This window comes from Sminthopsis crassicaudata, chromosome 1, assembly GCF_048593235.1.
Source record: "Sminthopsis crassicaudata isolate SCR6 chromosome 1, ASM4859323v1, whole genome shotgun sequence".
In the NCBI taxonomy this organism is placed as follows: domain Eukaryota; kingdom Metazoa; phylum Chordata; class Mammalia; order Dasyuromorphia; family Dasyuridae; genus Sminthopsis; species Sminthopsis crassicaudata.
The window spans coordinates 593868012-593884105 of NC_133617.1; the positions used below are offsets into that span (position 1 = coordinate 593868012).

A 16094-nucleotide genomic window follows, 5' to 3' on the forward strand; every position below is an offset into this window, starting at 1 on the left:
CCCTTTTGTGTGTTGTCTTTCCCCATTAGAATATAAACTCCTTTAAGGTAGGGACATATTTTTGCTGTATTTGTGTCTCCAGCTCTTAACATATTATCTAGCACATATAATTGTTTAATAAAAATGTGTTCCCTTCCTTCTCTATCCAACCACAGATAAGACAATATCTTTGACTTTTGAAAGTTCATAATTCAAATAGATAATAGCTACATAAACACTACAAGTTCTAAAATGTTGGCTATGATTTATATGTGAAGAAGCACGCGCGCACACACACACACACACACAAACACCATACATTGATCTTTGTGTATATTGGGATCTCTGCCTATAAACTCTTTATCCTAAAATTTCAAAGGAGTGAGCCTACACAGATAATCAATTAATTTTATTTTATGAGATAGAGATTTTTAAACTTAATTTTGTATTATGTATTTATTTTTATGAAGAAAATCATCTTAGTTCATATTGAAGATAATTACCATTTTTCACTTTGCATTAAAAAAAGAAACAAAAATATGCTTTTTTCCCTATATTCTTGAGGATATTTTTGGTTTTAGAAGCCATTGTTTGTTTGAAGGGTGAAAAGAGCTGATAGAAACCACTTATGAAGTACAAATAGGAAAGGCTAAATTTTTAATAAGTGAGGGGGTGTTGGAAAATGTGATGCTGTAGGCAGAAAATGTGAAAGATTTTTCTTCTTATTTTTTAAACTGTGAACTTTGGGGTCTGTAATTAACTTCCAGAAAACTTAACCCCAAAACATCAAAACTTATTTTTTTCATGGAAATTAAATTGTAACTGTAGACATCCCATTTACTTAGGACACTTGTAGGAAAAATTTCCTGTTTGAGCAGACATTTGAAATACCTATTGGAAGCTGTGGAAATATGATAAATTTACATTTTAAAGTATGATGTCAAGAATTTCAAGGTAAGGAAAATATACTTGATAGTGGTGGATAGAAGAGCTAGATTAATTAAAAAAAACTTTTTTGAAAAAATAATTCATTAAGAAAAAATGAAAAGATATTTCAATTTTGTGCACACTTTGAAGTAACCATATTGACACACCTGCAAATTCATTTAAACATTTAAAGAAGTAGGGGGCAACTAGGTTGCACAGTGGATAGAGCACCAGCCCTGAATTCAGAATGACACGAGTTCAAATATGATCTCAGACACTTAACACTTCCTAGCTGTGTGACCCTGAGCAAGTCACTTAACCCCAGCCTCAGAAAGAAAAAGAAAAAAAAAATTAAAGAAGTTAACTTACTACATAGTAAACTATATAATAACTATGATTAGAATCAGTTAGGATAAATTTCTTCCTGAGCCCCAAATTCTTCTACCTTCCCAAATATAATATAGAAATTATTGGTATCATGTTAATTTCTTCAAGACCCAGGATCTTATTAAAGATTAGATTTGAAATATTATTGATTATATGACCGAAAGTAGCTCAGGAATGAGTGACAGGAACATAGAGAATCTGAATTAGACAAACTTTCCTACTTCCCAATTTATGTATACAGTCTGGGATCATGTCAACTTTCTAAAAGTTGGAAACTTCTTTTGGTTCAGAATGTCCTAAACAAGTATTCTTTTCTAATATGTCAGAAGGTATTGTCGATTGCTATATTAATTTTGGAGTCATAAGACTTAAGTTTGAATTCCCAATCTTTGTGATTACTATATTTAATATTTTAGGCAAATCCCTTCACTTCTTTAGGCCTCCATTTCTTTTTCTATAAGATTGTGATTGGATTAGATGACATCTTAGTCCCCTTACAGCTCTAAAACTATGATCTTGTGAGCTGTGAAGACCTCTAGCACTTTTCAATTTCTATTTCTCTGAAAATTCAACAGGCCTATTATTTCTTTGAGCATATTTTAATTTCAAATCTTGGCCATTGTTGCTGTAATGTCAGTCAGGATTTTTTTTTAATTATCTTTGTAAGAATACCCAAATGAGCACAGTACAGATTGAGTATGATGCCTTGGCAATTAGCTGACACTTGTACAGGTGCATCAATTCTTTCAGTTCACTAAGGTACTATAATCAGATATATTAATTTTAAAGTACTCCTGGGTCCCAGTTTCCTATCCCATCTTACTTCAGAGACCCAAAAGAAGTAGACAGATATCAAGCACCCTAAAGAGACAGAAAACAATTCCATCTTTAGGGTCCAAGAGAGTCCTTATGCACCCTGAGGATTCTTCTTTAATCCTATATGCAAAGAATCTTTGGACAAAAGGGTTTATGACATTTCATTGTTAGACTGAAAGATATATAAATGTAAGGAATTATTATTTTAATTGGTGATAGTTTGTAAGCATTAATAGAGACAAGAAACATGACCACAAATTTTACATATTCCATTCCCTGAACTCTCATTCTCAAATGTTCGGTGAATATAATGAAAATCCTGTAAGTTTTTCCAAGCTAGAAAGTCTTTGAGTACAATGCCAGTTCCAGGCTGAATCTGCTGTTCAAAGATAAGTCTAGCTAAGTACAAAGAATAAATCGATAACAAGATGATGAATTTTTTGACCAGAGCAATCCATGAAAAGAGAAAAAGAAAAATACAAATAGTCTTCAGTCCTATGTTGTCCCCCTTTTATTTTGGAAGCTATTGAAAATGGAATGGCAGAAAGGTGAGGCAGAGGATGCTAAGCATTATTCAGTTTTTGGACCATATATAATTATTAATTGAACTGTTTGTATTATAAATGAAGATCTTTATTTAATGACCCACAAGTTGATATTCTACCAGAAAAACTGAATTATATTAACAATGACATTCTTCCTATAAATTATATCAACAGAAATAAGGAAGATACAGTTAAACTAAATAAAGGTTTATAAATTAATCTTGGAGAGGAAAATAAGGGAAAGGGCACTATTGATAGAAATTGAAGAGACAAGTTTAGGCCTTAAACCAAAAGAGAACAGCATCTGCCATATAAGTAACAGAAGACATTTTACCTTGATTACTATGTTATTGGTATCATCTTCCCCCCCCCCCCCACCCCCCCCCATTGCTAGCATAGTGGAACTGATGAATTCTACCTGATTGAGACATAGGCACTCTTTCTGGGGCAAATGAGCATAAAGGACTCAGTCACTCACAGAAGGAGGACCACATAGTCAGCTGAGTGTGAAAGGATCATTTGCCCCTTCCCTTGGGTCTATGGCACTGAGAAATAAGATTTGAGATCTTAGCCTTGTTTTGTTTGTTCCTTTTCAGCTCTAGGTCCAAGGAAAGGAATCGTGATTTAGGATCAGGAGTCATAGTAACCTAGGAGCCCAGAAGTCTAGACCAGAAATTACAACCAGCCCAACAGGAAAGCTCAGAGAAGTGAGGGTCCTGGAGCACAAGTCAGAGGTGAGGGACTTTTATGTTGGGGAAGAAGAACCAATGCTATGCAGGAATTTAACCAAGTCATGAAATTAATCTTTTTCTGCTTCTCAGAAATTAAGGTTATTTAGGGAGGATTATGTCTCTCAGGTATTGAGAGAGGGAATTGTGTAATTTTTTTCTTTCTATACTATTGAATAAATATTCAATAATATTGAAAGGATAGAATCACATGGCTAGAAAGTGCCATATCCAAAATGCAAACCCAGATCTTGATTCCAAGACTCCTATCAGCTCTAGTTCTAAATGTCACAAATGCAGAGAAATTTCAACTTCATCTGGGGGATCCATGTGCACGTTAGGGGCAGAGGAAATATTACACAAATGTTTATAAGATTGTCACATAGAAGAGGTATACACCTTATTCTGCTTAAATGTGCAATAAAGGTATATTTTAATTTGATATAAGGAAATAGTTCTTCACAAAGCTTTCCAAAGCTAGAATAGGCTGCCTTGGGACTACTTATTATGTAGGTTATAGAGGAGTTTCTTATTTAGATACACAAAGAACAAAAAGGAATCTGGGTCTTTTCCAAATCTGAGCTTGTAGGTCTCTGTTAATTTGTTAAGATATTTTCTCTCTTAAAAACACTTAATCCTATCACCACTATATTTAGATAATCATGCTACACTTTATTCTTTTGTATTGATAAATGCTTTAAAAATAGTAATCTGTTCCCAGTGCCTCCTCTTTTACACAATCCACTTACCCCTCCAATTTGGGTCAAGACTCTACCACTCTACTGAAATTATTCTGTTATACACAAAAGAGTGGAGGTAAATAGTTAACAGCATACTCTCTGGGCAGAACATGCATGACACACATTTAAGTTTAATTTGTATCATAATGTTTTCTTCATCTTTTTAAGTCTAGATAATGAAAAAAATCAAGCCCTGATTTATATATAATATTTGCTGATTTTTGAGGTTTAAATGCTTAGCCTGAAATTTTAACAATTATTTATTCTGAGCCACTAAGCCACCTTGCTTATAGGTTATTAATGAGCTCTTAAATATTAAATCCTGAGATCTGTTCTTGGTACTCATCCTCCTTTACCATTCAGTGACTGTTGACACCTCTAATTCTCAATATTCCCTCCACTTTTGTAATGCTTTCTCTCCTAATTTTTCTATCATTCTAAGTTCTTATTGTTGTTGGATAAACTGACTTTGCTCCTTAAATGCATTACTATCCAAAAGCTTAGTTTTTCTAGACTCTCTTCTTTTTCTATTAACTTTTCTCTTGGTTGGTGCTTTTATTGGTTCTCATTCAATTGCTTCTTACTTCTTTTGTTTTCTCAGCACCAAGATGAATGCCTTGTACAAAATAAGTACCTGATAAATATTTAACACATCAAATCAAGTTGATCCTGAATGTGCTTTCTCTCCTTATTTCAGATTCCCTGATATTATATTGATATTCCTGACTTCACAGAACTAATTAATGAAATATTCAAGATGCAAACACAAGTTTTTGATCCAAAATCCCAAATAATTTTCATAAAATATAAATAAAAATAATAAAATAAATAAAAATAAAATTTTACAAAATTAAGAATTAAGCAGAAGATGCAAAGAGCACACATTACTATTGCTACTAATAATATAATTTGATTAGTCATCTTGGTGATTTGTTCATATCATTATCATTGGAAAGAAGAATTAAAAAATAATCTAACCTTAATGCTAGATTGACAATAGTGTTCAGCAGATACCTCTGAATGGCTTCTTTCTTCCTTCCTTCCTTCCTTCCTTCCTTCCTTCCTTCCTTCCTTCCTTCCTTCCTTCCTTCCTTCCTTCCTTCCTTCCTTCCTTCCTTCCTTTCTTCCTTTCTTCCTTCCTTTATTTTTCTTTCTTTTTTCTTCCTTTCTTTGTTTCTCTTTCTTCTACAGAACATCCAGCCATAGAACATCCAGCATCAAGCTACCTAGAGAAAAGCAGATAGGGAATATCAACTAGAGAAAAATCCGTATAGATGGCACCTTCCAGAAAATTTAAGTATTTCTCATAACACAGAAAAAGACATGCCTAATGGGAGTATATATGATGAACAAATGCAGAGCTGTTTTTCAAGAAAGACCATAATGACAAAGAGCATCTGACTGGTTTTGTCTTGCTCTGGTAGACAGAACCAGAAGCCTGTGAGGAACCATGACATTGCAGAGAGAAAGATTTCCATTTGATATCATGAAAATTGTCCTACTAATTACAGTTTTCCACAAGTAATCTGGGCTATCTTGAAAGATGATAAGTTTGTTCCCCATCACTTGAGGTTATTAAGTAAAGACTGTCTAATCATTTGTTGAATATATGGTAAAGTCAATTCTTTTGGACTAAATGGCCATTGAATTTTTTCCAAATTGTGAGATTCTGTGAGTCTGAATTTTAAATTGAGCTCTTATGAGAATTTTACAAATATCTGATCATTCATATCCTCAAAAACATGATGCCCTTATGGAGATTTAAACTAGAAGGATTTAGAAAGTATCCAGTTTCTCCCATCTGATCTTCTAGTCTAGTAAAAATGGGAGAGATATTTTCTAAGACTGATGTCTTTTGTCTGGTGTTCTCTGAGAAATATTGGTTGTGTGAATTTCAAATTTCAAAATTTGTACTGCTAAGTGGTGCCCTGGATAGAATGCCAGACATGGAATCAGGAAGACTCGTCTTCCTGAGTCTAAATCTAACCTTACGCACTTACTAGCTGTGTGATCCTGAGCAAATCACTTAACCATGCTTGCCTCAGTTTCCTCATCTGTAAAATGAGCTGGAAAAATAAATGACAAACCATTCCAGTATCTTTACCAAGAAAACTCCAAATAGAGTCATGAAGTATCAGATAAGATTGAAATAACTAAATAACAACAAATTTCAAAGGAATTTTCTTTAAATAAAGTTAATAAAGAAAGGAGAGATGATTGCAAAAAAATCTAAAAGGGATTCTGGAGGTCATTATGTTTAAGCCTTTCATTTATCAAAAAAGAAAATGAAGTCCAAAGGGTATAAATGAGTTGCTCAAGGTCGCACAGGTAGCAAATGGCAGAGAGAGGGATTTAAATTGTGGTCTGCTGGTTCCAGAACCAATACCCTTTCCACCATGCCACTTGTAACTGTAATCAAAATAAAATAAATGTTAATAGAAAATGCCCATCTGTCACTAAAATAAAGACTTCTATAGAAGTATTGATGAGAATTAGTAAGGAATATCTAAATGAAATTAGGTTTATTTGAGGTCTAGTGGCAGGTTCGGGATACAGGGAGTCAAATAAAGCTCCCCTGCAACTCCTTTGGATTTGGTGCAAGGACACAGAGTGCAATGGGTTCTAGTGGTGGTGCAGAGTCCCCTGTAAAGGAATTTACAGACCCAAAAACCTAGATTGATAAAAGAGGTTTATTTTGTGGTTTGGAAATAAGGTTAAAGGTAGAAAGACACCAGGGCCAGGGCTGGCACTGGGTGGACTGGAACCCTTGACATAGTTGGTGTAAGGATGCCATGCCTGGGACTCCTGCAAAGAGTGGACTCCAGTTTCCCTCTTTTATAATGGGGGGTCTTGTGGTAATCTTGAAGGGGCTTGTGGGTGGAGTCCCAGGTTGGCCTCTGGCTTGAGCTTCAGCCAATGAATAGAATTCAATGGCTTTTAGATAAGGAGGAAGCTGTTTTTGGGGATTGGGAAACCTGAGAAGATCATTAGAATGGGGGCTAGGACAGCCCGAGTTAGCTCAGATCTGATGGGGACTGGGAGAGTCCAGATATCTCCCATTGGAATTCATGGGGGTTGGAATTAGAAAAGAATCTTAACCACATCAGCATCATTAACCTTAAAAATATTGGAACACAATTGGAACTAAGTTGCCCTTCATTATAAACAGGCAATAATAACCTTTCTGTTCTAAATCTAAGCAGTGTCTCCAAAGTGAGCATTTTGTGCTTTTCCATCTCTGTTCTTTTATTTCTTTTGTACCCTTTACCAAGAATTCCCTTCTTTCCCTCTTTTTTTTTTTAGTTTTCTACTTTTAAATTGATCTATTTTGATATAAGAACCTAATAAAATCTATTTTAGTTGATGTGAATTACCATATGGGACCTCTCTGTAAAAAAAAAAAAAACAACAAACAACATAAAAAAACAAACCAAAAAACTTTTTAATGTAATGACAGCACATGTAATTGGTACCATAATGGGGAGAATGCCAGACTTATTACATGCCATAGTGGGGAGAATGCCAGACTTGGAGTCAAGAAGAATTTAGTTTGCATCCTACCTCAGATATTTAATAGATTTATGACCCTAAATAAACCATATTACTCTCAGTATCAATTTCTTCACCTAGAAAGTGGGGATAGTAAGAGCACCTAAGTCATAGAGAGGAGGATGAGACCTGAGATCTAATCCCTAGAGAAACCACAATCATAGGGAGGAATTCAGAAAGTGAATAGGAACAAAAATAAAGCAGGGAAAGGACTGAAAGTACTGAAGCTTTCTATAAGATGAAAACTCAATGACCTTGAATTTAAACAAATAAGTCAATAGGAAATACAATAACAGCAAAAGGAAAGAGAACTTGAGATCTGATGAGTTCAGGCATTGGTGAATAAGTTAATTTTTTAAAAAAAGGAAAATTATCCAACATTTAAAACATAGTACCAAGGAAGTGAGGAAGTACATGGGAGAATACATGGAAGAACATGGAACTACAACATATTGTTCCTGAATGATTCAAAAGATAAATAAGAATCATGAGTGAAGAATCTAGGCTTTACATAACAAAATAATAATAGTATTTTTAAAAAATCTTGAATTTGAAGTGGCAAACTTCCCCAAAGAGACAAAAGAAAGACTAATAGATTGGGAATGTAGGTACACAGAACTGAATGACAACCAAGAAGAAAAGAAGCAAAAAAACAATAACATTAAAGAAAATGCACTCAATATGCAAACAAACATACTGAACAAAAATACAGAATGTACAGAAATGATCTGAGGATCACAGGTCTCCCAGAAGAACATGACAATATAAAACATCAACACTATAATAACGGAAATAATAGATGAGAACTGCTCAGAACATTTAAGCATAGTAAATGAAATTCCAACTGAAAGAATTCAGAGATTGCCTCCAGGGGGAAAAAAAAAGGCTGAAATGCATGTTAGTTTAATGTAACAATTTAATTCAAAAAACAAGTTTGGAAAGCCACCTAGAGAAAGACCTTCAAATAAAAAAGAAATGACATTTGAATAATGTGAGACTATTCTGTACCCACTAAAAAAAAAATTAAAAAAAAGGAGGAGGGAATGGAATTACATGTCTCAAAGAGCAAAGGAGTTCAGAATGCAATCCAGAATGACCTATCCTGCAAAAATGAACTTAACTATACAGTACAAAAAAATGGACATTCAATAATAAAGCATTTAAAATGTTATAGAAAGAAAACTAGACCTGAGAAGATTATTTGCCTCCCCCACATCCCAAACAGCAGAAATGCAGGAATGAATAAATGCAGCAGTCAAGGAAAGTAATGGCAACAGAGAAAATATAGAAACCAATTAAGAGACTTTTTTTTCCTAAATGTACCAAGGACACAGGTTGAAGGTGAAAATCTGATAGAGATAGCAGTGAAGAGGCAAACAGGTTATGATGGCTAGAACTCGACAACATCCTTCTTAAAGGTAAGTGTTCTTTTCTGGAACAACATTATAACATGGGATGATATATAAAAACAAGGGAGATAATACAGGGATAAAGAGAAGTGAGTGATATCTCCCTGAACACATGAAGGGCTAGCAACAGGGAGAAGATGGGGGGAGCAGGAAGAGGGGAAAGTAAAGAGGCCTTACTTTCAAAGGTGGGAGAGATTTCATTTGTGAATATTCCTATGAGTGAAGGGAGATGAGTGGTGAAGGAAGATAAAGATTGGGGACTTTGGTGCTTGAAAAGTCTACTAGTCCTATTGGGGGGAGTCAGAGATGGAGTCTCTAGAGGCAACTAGCATCAAGAGAAATGACTGAGCATGGACACAAGGAAGAGATTTCAGGGAAAGGTGGGGGAAACATCAAAGGAGTGCTGCATTATCAGGGATGTGGCCATATGATGGAGCAGTGTTAGTGATGAACCAGGAAGATCAGAGTTCAAATCTGGCCTCAGACATTTGCTAGTTGTATGATCTTGGGCAAATCATTATACTCGTGTTTGTCTCAGTTTCTTTATCTGTAAAATGGGAGTAATAAAAACACCAACCTCCTAAGATAGTTGTAAAAATAAAATGAGATAGTAAAGGATTTAACAGCACATTTAGCACAGTCTACTACAAAGTAAATACTATATAAATGCTAGCTGATATTGTTATTGTTTTATTGTTATAAGCATTGTTCTATAAACTAAATCCTTGGTAGTTTCATTGGTATTACACTAAATCTGTCAAGTTAGCTAGGAATTTCATTTTTATCATATTGCATGCCATACAGCCATATTGAACTCTTACTTTATTTCTATGGAGATTCTTTTATAATTATATTTACATAAATATTGTGTATATCTTAAGTTAACAAGACATTTTTTGGCTTCCCATAGTTCTAAATGAATTTTCTCTCTTTTTCTTCAAGCTTTTGTTGATATAATGTAGAAAAACTAAATTTTATGGATTTATTTTATATCTTATCATATTGAAGCTATCAATCTCAATTAATTTCTTAGTTTTCTCTCTAATATTTTATATATGAACTCTCATTTTGTTAGCAAAAAAGGACATTTTCACCTCCTCTTTATCAAGTTTACTTTAGCTTTGCTTTTCTGTAACTTTGCTCAATAGTATTTTAATATAAATTAGTGCTGCATTTTGTCACACATTTTTAAGAAATCTATTGATGTATATCATATAGTTTGTTGTTTATGTGATTAGATGTTCTAACTATCACAGGAATAAATAAAACTAGGCCACAATTTTATACATTTGTGCCAATGTTAATTACTTGTATTGCTATATTTCATAGAATCACAGACTGAGAACTGGACAGGACGTTTGAGATCATAGGATCACATCTCCTTACCTCAAACACTGACCCCTCCCCCTCCCATGTTACAGATGAGGAAATTAAAGCCAGGAGAAGGAGACTTCCCCATAGATAAATAGGTTGTAAATGTCAGAGATGGGTTTGAACCTAGGTTTTCCTGAGTGGAAGTCCAAAACCTTATTTAATATACCATACTATTTTCTCTTTCTCCACCTTATCTTCTCCTGGTTTGGGTATTACTACTAAATTTTTCTCATAAAAGGAATTTGATAGAATAGCTTATTTTTTATTACTGAGAATCATTTAAGTAACATTGATCTCTAAATATTTCATAGAATTCACTTATAAATATGTAGAATTTACTATAAATCCTCCCCTATCCCTTTTAGTAATTCATTGTTTAAATTATCTTTTTAAGATGGGTAATTTATTATCTTTATTTCTAACTTTCCTAAATTGAGTATTTTACATTTCAGTAGCTACTTATCATTTTCTTTAAATTAAAAAATTCCCTGACATATAACTGGATATGTATGGTAGTTTCTGAAAAATTCATTTATTTCTGATATTAATTGTGAATTCTACATATTCTCTGTCTCTCTGACTCTTTCTCTTTGTGTCTCTCTCTTTCTCTTTCTGTCTCTCTATCTCTGTCTCTTTCTGTCTGTCTCTCTGTCTCTCTGTCTGTCTGTTTCTCTCCATTTTACAAATTTTGTTTTCAAGATGTCATAAGAACATTTTATGATCATTGTCCTAGGATCATTTTTATTAATTATTATTTCATTAGTTATTCTATGTAAGATTTTCTTTTCTTTTACTCACACATTTCTTAACTGTTATGATGATGACAATTATGAGTAACATTTTTATAGGTTTGTTTTAAGATTTATAACATAATTTAAATTTATTGTCTCACCTTATCTTTACAATAATTCTATAAAATAAGAGATATTACTATTTCACCTTAGAGGTGCTTGCTGAGAACCATTCCACTGATAGGTATTTGAGGATTTGAATTCAAATTTTCCAGACTTTAGATTCAACACTCTATCTATTCCCCATCTTGTTGGTTAACTTATGACCATTAAGATTTACATTCCATTCTTTATTATTACCATTTTATTGTGATATAATCTATATAGGATGTATCTTATATTTCTCACTATTTTCATTTATTTGTGAATCTTTAGGTCTTAGCAAAGAAGTAATATTTAAAGATGTTATGTGATGCTTTAACAAAAAGCATTCTCTTTTCTCATTCAATAATTGTCTTAGATCTCTAAAATCTAATTTTAACAGTGTATCAAATCTCTAATTTATTTCTTTTTTCATATTTCTGTTGGATCTTTATAAATCTCTGAAAAAGAAATGCTAAAATAGATTATAATTTTTGTCTTACCATCAAAACCTTTTTGAATTTTGGTTAGTTTTTCCTTTAAGCACTTAAAAAATGATATTTGGTGTTTATGCATTCAATGATATTGTTAATTTAATTGTCTGGTTCCTTTTAATATAATGTAGTTTCCCTGTTTATCTCTCTTGACACCAGCAGTTTTTGTTGTTGCCTTTACTAAAATCATGTTTATAATTCTTGGCATTTTGGAGTAAATTCAAGAATAACAAATTTTATTCCAGCTACTTTTAACCAGGTAAATGTCTTTTTGGTTTAAGTCTGCTGTTCATAAGCAGAAAACTGTAGAATCCTATTTCCTATTCCATTCTACTCCTCTCTTTCATTTTTTGGACAAATTTAATCCATTCATAATCAAAGTTGTCTATGATTGTAAAATATATTTCTCTCCATCTTCTCTTACATGTTTTTCTTTTAAATCATTTCTAGAGCTACACAGTTTGCTTTGCTTGCACTAAATATAACTGGGTCTTCTTATCGTCCACCTCTCTCTTTCCCTGCTTTGTCAACCTACACTGGCCAGTCCAGGCCCAGATTCTTTTATTCTATTTTTATCATGATTCTTTTTGTTATTTCTTTCCTCTTTCTTTTTTTCCAAGCTGGATGAATACAGTTCAGAATCTTCTATATAATTACCCCATCTCTTTGTTTGAATGACATTCATTCTTTTCTTAAAAAAATGCATCAGCTTCTTTCTTTAGGTACCTTAGAATCTAAATCTCCACAATCTTTAGATATAAATGTTCTTTTGTCTTCTTAGTGCCTTTTGTCAAGGTAAGATTTCTTCAAATCAATAGCCTTGTTTCACTTCTTTACCTAGCTCATATGAGAATCTAATTCAATATTTCTCTTTTCTCTTCATTTTCTTTGAAATAATTTTAATCTGAGGATCTATATTTCAATATATATTAACTCAAAGTATATTTTGTGGTATAGTAGAAGGAATTCTAGATTCTAAAATAGTTAAGTGTATGCTAAAGATCATGCAGATAATAAGAGGCAGAATTGTGAGATTCCCCAATTATAACAACATTATAGAAATGTGCCATTTGTACTTCAAGATATCTTACCTTTACCTTAAGCCCAAGCAAAAGCAGTGTGTCCTGAGGCTAGATTTGAACTATGTGCCAACATCTGCCTTTTCTCTCTTCTCCCCACTCCCCTTGTTGGTGACTTGTTTGTTTATATCCCTAGAACTTGATTGGCCTAGGAACCTAAGGCTCAAACTGCATGTCCTGACAATGTCTGGTCATATTGACATGAATTTCTAGTCACCTAAAAGTATAAAAAGACCCCCCATTCTGTTTCTCCAAGCATGGCAAAAGCCTTAAGACTGAGGGAATCATCATATTCTGTCTTGTTGACCAATCATATGGGCCAAACTACCCAAGGAAAAGAAAGAAAAAAAGAGAAGGAAGGAAGGAGGGAAGAAAGGAAATGGGAAGGGATAGTGGGAGGGAGTAGTAAAGGGAGAAAGGAAGGAAGAGAAGCAGGGAGGAAGGGAGGAATGAAGGGAGTGAAAGAGGGAGGGAAGAAGAAAGGAAGGAAGGAAAAGAGGAAGGGAGGAAGAAAGAAAAAAGAAAGAAGGGAGGGAGAGAGGAAGGAAAGAAGGAAGAAAAGAAGGAAGGAAGGAAGGAAGGAAGGAAGGAAGGAAGGAAGGAAGGAAGGAAGGAAGGAAGGAAGGAAGGAAGGAAGGAAGGAAGGAAGGAAGGAAGGAAAGGAAAGAAGGAAGGAAGGAAGGAAGGAAGGAAGGAAGGAAAGAAGGAAGGAAGGAAGGAAGGAAGGAAGGAAGGAAGGAAGGAAAGAAGGAAGGAAGGAAGGAAGGAAGGAAAGAAGGAAGGAAGGAAGGAAGTATAGGAGGCAAGTAGGAAGGAAGGGAGGGAGGTAGGGAGAAAAGGAAGGAGAAGGGGGGAGGAAGGGAGGGAGAGATGGAGGAAGGAAGGGAGGAAGGAAGACAATTTATGACAATTTGCATTCAGAGTTTATTAATTTTATTTCTGTAGTGGATAGCATTTTTTTTTTATTCTGAGTATTTTTAAATTGTATTGGATTTGTCTTTCACAGTTAATCATTATTACAATATTACGGTTACTGTGTACAGTACTATACTGTGTCTCCTGGTTCTATTCACCCTGCTTTGCATCATTCATTTAGATCTTGACATTTTTTGCTTTGATTTTTTTCTGAAACTACTTTCTTGTCATTTCTTATTGCAAAATAGTACTCTCTCACAATCATATGCCATAACTTGTTCAGCCACTTCCCAATCAATGAGCATCCCCTAGAATTCCAATTCTTTGACACCACAAAAAGAGCTCTTAGAAATATTTTTGTTCACTGTATTCTAAAGTGTATTTTTGCACACTGTATAATAAAGGCACCATAGACCATGAATTTTAAAAATTTATATATTTTTTCTAATAAAGGCTTCATTTCTCAAATATATAGCAGATGGAGTCTTATTCACAAAAATAAAGTCATTCTCCAATTGATAAATGATCTGAGTATATGAACAAAGTTTTCAGAAGACATAATCAAAGTTGTTTATAGTCACAAGAAAAAATGCTTTAAATCATTATTGATAAGAAAAATGCACATTAAAACAACTTTGGAGGTATCATCTTATACCTATCAGGAATGACAAATGCTGAAGGAGATGAAGAAAAATAAGTATACTAATAAACTGTTGGTGGGGTTGTGAAATGTTCCAACCATTCTGGAAAAGTTTGAAATTGTAATAGCACAAATAATTATAACACTATACATACTTCTTTACTCAGCATTGCTGCTAATAAGTCTATATCCCAAAGAGACCAAGGTAAAAGGAAAATACTTATAGCAAGTCTTTTTTTGTGGTAGTAAAGAATTGGAAATTAAGGACTGCATATCATTTGACTAAGGGTTGAACCAGGTGTGGCATGATTGTGATAGAGTATTACTGTTATACAAAATGATGGGGGTGAAGAGAGGGCTCAGGGGGAAAAAAACATAGCAAGATCTATATGAACTGATGGAAAATGGAGTGAGAGTGATGCTGTTAGAGGAAGTGCAGAGAGTCGAGGTGTGAGAATCCCTTTCTGGTTGGGTGCAGATTCAACTTGAAATAATTCATAAACCCAAAATATTAGTGGCAAAAAAAGGAAGTTTTATTGTTGGCACTGCAGAAGCCAGCTTTGCTAGAAAGAGTGACTTCTGAGTGACAAGGTCCTGGCAGAGAAATAAAAAAAGATTTCACTGAAAAGAGGATCTCTTCACAGCAGGCAGAAGTCCTGGCAGGCAGCTATGCCAAGAAGAGGTTCCTTGACAAGGCATAATCCTGCTTTAGACATTCTGCAAGTTATGAGTTTAAAATTGTGTTTTTTATAGGAAATCTTAGACTGAGGTTTCAATTGTAGAAGATTCCTTCAATAGTGTCACTGCCCCAAGGCCTAGATTTCTAGTTGAATGAGACCATTTAAGTTAGAGCTAAGTAGGGAGTGGTCCTGGTCTAATCTTAAGGAGACCACTTACCTGCCCCAAAAGGTAGGTCTCTGTCAGAGGAGAGTTTCAGAGTTCACCCCAAAAGTCAAGGACAATTTCAGAGTACCCCCCATCCAGAGGAACTAGCACAGAACTCTGTTCACAGTAGACACTTAGTAAATATTAGTAGAATAGAATAAACTTTTGTTCTGATGTTTGTAGGAAATATTATAGAGTACTGTGTCTTTTGACATGATGGAGTTACTCTATAAATAACAATTAACAATGTTTCACAAGGTATTTTTAAAGTGAATATGTCCCTGTCCCTATAGTTTTAACTTCAGTTGATCTTATCTTATTCAGCATCATTTGCCTTGGCATCTGTACAGATGAAGAGCAGGGGGAAGACTCCCCAAATTCCAATGAATCCTACAACCCCTGAGAGACTAAATATAGTTCTCTAGATTTCTATGCCTATTACCATAAGGTCTGGACTCTTCTAAAAGAAAATTGTGCACTTGAAATTTCTCCTCTCAGGTCTAAATCTATAATTATATGTGGGATCCCTGATCCCTTATTATCTTCTATCACCTCTATTTAGAATCACTCATCCAGCCCCTTAAACCCACCAAATCTGGAGAGTGAATTCTATACAATTGAATCACAACTTAAAAGTTAATGATTAGGTTTTAAAATTAGAGTATAAGGTAAAAATTATTGTGGTCAAAATTACTCTTAAAAACATTAAAATTGTTCATAAAATTATAGATATTATCTTCAAACAGTTGCACCAA

General features: G+C 34.0%; 1 long non-coding RNA gene across 2 annotated transcripts in view; it reads left to right on the plus strand.

The window, feature by feature from the left end:
* LOC141551119 (uncharacterized) overlaps positions 1–16094 on the plus strand; it is a 1110497-nt gene that overhangs the window by 543437 nt on the left and 550966 nt on the right. Inside the window, exon 8 of one of the 2 annotated variants that reach the window (XR_012484789.1) lies at positions 3251–9089. This is a non-coding gene — a long non-coding RNA (uncharacterized LOC141551119). Of the gene's footprint in view, positions 1–3250; positions 13363–16094 lie in introns of those variants that run through there. The other variant, XR_012484788.1, reaches the window with a different exon arrangement.